The 3,633-nt window shown below is 43.2% G+C and overlaps 1 pseudogene; it reads left to right on the top strand.

Annotated features, from left to right (window-relative positions):
• Positions 1–748: 748 nt before the first annotated feature.
• LOC145522465 (MAX gene-associated protein pseudogene) lies at positions 749–3,119 on the top strand (annotated as a pseudogene).
• The last annotated feature ends 514 nt before the right edge of the window (positions 3,120–3,633 follow it).

Here is a 3,633-nt window from a genome sequence, read left to right as displayed (position 1 = left end):
GCTTCTCCATCTTTGGCTGCAAATAACATAATCAATCTGATTTTGGTATTGACCATCTGCTGTTGTCCATGTGTAGAGTCTTCTCTTGTGTTGTTGGAAGAGGGTGTTTGCTATGACCAGCTGCAATCAAGATTACCAGGAGAAATATCAATAACCTCAGATATGCAGATGACACCACCCTTATGGCAGAAAGTGAAGAAGAACTAAAGAGCCTCTTGATGAAAGTGAAAGAGGAGAGTGAAAAAGTTGGCTTAACACTCAACATTCAGAAAACGAAGATCATGGCATCTGGTCCCATCACTTCATGGCAAAAGATGGGGAAGCAATGTAAACAGTGTGAGACTTTATTTTTGGGGGCTCCCAAATCACTGCAGATGGTGACTGCAGCCCAGAATTTTAAAGATGCTAGCTCCTTGGAAGAAAAGTTATGACAAACCTAGACAGCATATTAAAAAGCAGAGACATGACTTTACCAACAAAGTCTGTCTAGTCAAAGCTATGGTTTTTCCTGTCATCATGTATGGATGTGATAGTTGGACTATAAATAAACCTGAGTGCCAAAGAATTTATGCTTTTGACCTGTTGTGTTGGAGAAGACCCTTGAGTCCCTTGAACTGCAAGGAGATCCAACCAGTCCATCCTAAAGGAAATCAGTCCTGAATGTTCATTGGGAGGACTGATGCTGAAGCTGAAACTCCAATACTTTGGTCACCTGATGCGAAGAACTGACTCATTGGAAAAGACCCTGATGGGAGAACAGATAAAACCAAAGCAAGAGAAGACAGGTGGGAGAAGCAATACTGACTTCACTGTTTTGGAGTTGGAAGAGGATGACAAAGAAGATGAGAATGAGAAAACCAATGATTCTATTGATGAGATTGTGGATGTTGTTTCTGACTACCAGAGTGAGGAGGTTGATGATGTAGAAAAGAATAACTGTATAGAATACATTGAGGATGATGAAGAACAAGTGGACATTGAGACTGTAGAAGAGTTTCCTGAGAAAATTAATGTCGCCCACATGAAGAGCACAGCTGTCCATACAGAGATTTTGAAACAGCCATGCCGTACGCCTGTCTCTGCAGATGAAAAAGCTGCTGAAAGGAGTCAAAAGGCTACATAAGTTCCTCTAAAGCTAAAACCTGATTATTGGAGTGAAAAACTACAGAAAGAAGCAGAAGCTTTTGCGTATTATCGCTGGACACACACTGCCAATGAACACCGCTGCTGTGGTGAAATGGGAGATCTCTTTGAGAAGTTGAAGATCACATTGGGGTTACTTCATTCTTCCAAGGTTTCCAAAAGTCTCATTCTTACTAGGGCATTCAGTGAAATTCAGGGGCTAACAGATCAGGCAGACAAGTTGATAGGACAGAAGAATCTCCTGACTCGCAAATGGAATATTTTGATATGGAAAGTATCATCTCTTTCAGGTAAGACAGAAGAAGTGGTTCTGAAGAAGCTAGAGTATATTTATGCAAAACAACAAGCATTAGAGGCACAAAAGAGAAAAAAGAAGACGGGATCAGATGAGTTTGATGTGTCTCCCAGAACTAGCAAACAGTAGGAAGGAGCTTCTGCATCATTTGTAGATCTTGGACAGATGTTTATAAATAACAGGAAGGGGAAGCCTTTGATTCTTTCCAGCAAAAAAGACCAGGCCACAGAAAATACCTTACCTTCTAATACTCCACACACCTCTGCCAACCTTGTGATGACTCCACTAGGGCAGTTGCTCACCTTGAAAGGTCCCCTATTCTCAGGACCAGTGGGTACTGTTTCTCCTGCTCTCTTACAAGCAGTTCTGAAACCTCAAGTTGCCAGTAGTGCTGTGGCTCAGTCAGAAAATGATTACTTATTTATGATACCAAGAATTGTTAATGTGACATCATTGGCAACGGAGGGAGGTTTGGTAGATATGAGTGGCAGCAAATACCCCCATGAAGTTCCTGATGGCAAGCCACCTGACCACCTGAAAAACACTGTCAGGAGTGAGGATAACTCCTGTGAAGATTTGAGTAGAATCTCTTCCAGAGGCAACCATAGAGATGTCAGAATGGCACTGGGTACAGCACAGATTTATCTGTCACATAAAGATTCTGGTTTTCCACAAAGAGTTGATGTTTCCAGTATGGAAGAAGCACAAGAATTCTTACCCAAAAAGATTTATAGTGATACCAAAGGGAGTAAGCATAAATGGAAAGAGAGTTAATCAAGACAGGAGAGACTGAAGACAAAGGAGTCTCCATTTCATAAATTAAAGATGAAAGATCTCAGAAACTCAAGCATAGAGATGGAATTGAGAAAGGTAGCATCAGCTATAGAGGAAGCAGCATTGGATCCCAGTGAACTGCTAACTAGTATGGAAGATGAGTATGATACTGATGAGACACTGACATCTCTGTTCAATGAGATTGCCTTTCTTAATCAGCAGTTAAATGATGACTCTGTTAGCCTGGCTGAACTGCCTGGCTCTCTAGATACAGAGTTCCCAGGGGATGCTCACCGGGCTTTTATCAGTAAGCTTCCTCCTGGGAACAGAGCAACTTTCCAGGTTGGCCACTTGGGAACTGGTTTGAAGGAATTGCCTCATGTTCAAGGGGAGAGTGACTCTGTCAGCCCCCTCCTCTTGCATTTGGAAGATGATGACTTTTCTGAGAATGAAAAGCAACTTGCAGAACCAGCCTCTGAACCAGATGTGTTTAAGACTGTCATTGACTCTGAGATAAAGGATTCCCTCATTTCTCACAAGAAAGCGGGTGATGAAGGGAAGAGTACTTCTAGCATCCCTGCTGAGCCTGAGAGTGTGTCCTCACCCTCCCATACTACACATGAAGGCTGACATAGAAAACAACAGCACAGATACTTTGTGGAGGCCGATGCCAAAGTTGGCACCTCTAGGTTTAAAAGTAGCTAATCCTTCCAGTGATACAGATGGTCAGAGTCTCAAGGTGATGCCTTGTTTGGCACCTGTAGCTGCCAAAGTTGGGTCAGTTGGACAGAAAATGAACTTAACAGGGAATGATCAGAAATGCCGGGAGAGCAAGGTGATGCCCACGTTGGCACCTGTTGTGGCCAAACTGGGCAACATTGAGGCCTCGCCAAATTCTGCAGGATAATGAACTTAGTTGTCCTCAGGCAGAAGCCAGGCTGTGAGGGGAAACCTCCTTTCTCTACAGGCACCTGTTTGTTTGTGTCATGGAACTATGATCCTTGACTTTGAAATGTGGTGAATGATGGTAGAGCAAGGGGGTAGGGTGCTGACATCTGTATAAGAAATTAACTACTATGAAATTCTGATCATGTTAAAATGTATTACCTCACTTGTGGTGCTGGGTCTCCTCATCCTCTCCAAGAAGATGTGATCCATTACTGAACACGAGGTGCCCCTCTTACCCAAGGAATTTGTAACAAGACTAGGTCCATAGTGGTTCCCAGTTCTTCCCTCCCAGAGTAAAAGCTGCTTGAGACTTAGGAGTTGCTATGGACTGAACCTTAGTTGATAGCTGTTGTTTTAAGTCTGAAGTCCAAGGAATGTGACGCACTGGTACAAAGGGATCCAGAAGACGTAGCTTTTAGTTGGTGTTTCAGAAGAGGGGGAGAGAGGATGGGCACCGTGGAAGACCAAAGTGA

The sequence above is a fragment of the Giraffa tippelskirchi genome, chromosome 10 (genome assembly GCF_054371585.1).
Source record: "Giraffa tippelskirchi isolate mGirTip1 chromosome 10, T2T-mGirTip1v1.2.pri, whole genome shotgun sequence".
Classification (NCBI taxonomy): Eukaryota; Metazoa; Chordata; class Mammalia; order Artiodactyla; family Giraffidae; genus Giraffa; species Giraffa tippelskirchi.
This window is presented reverse-complemented; position numbering and strand designations above follow the sequence as displayed.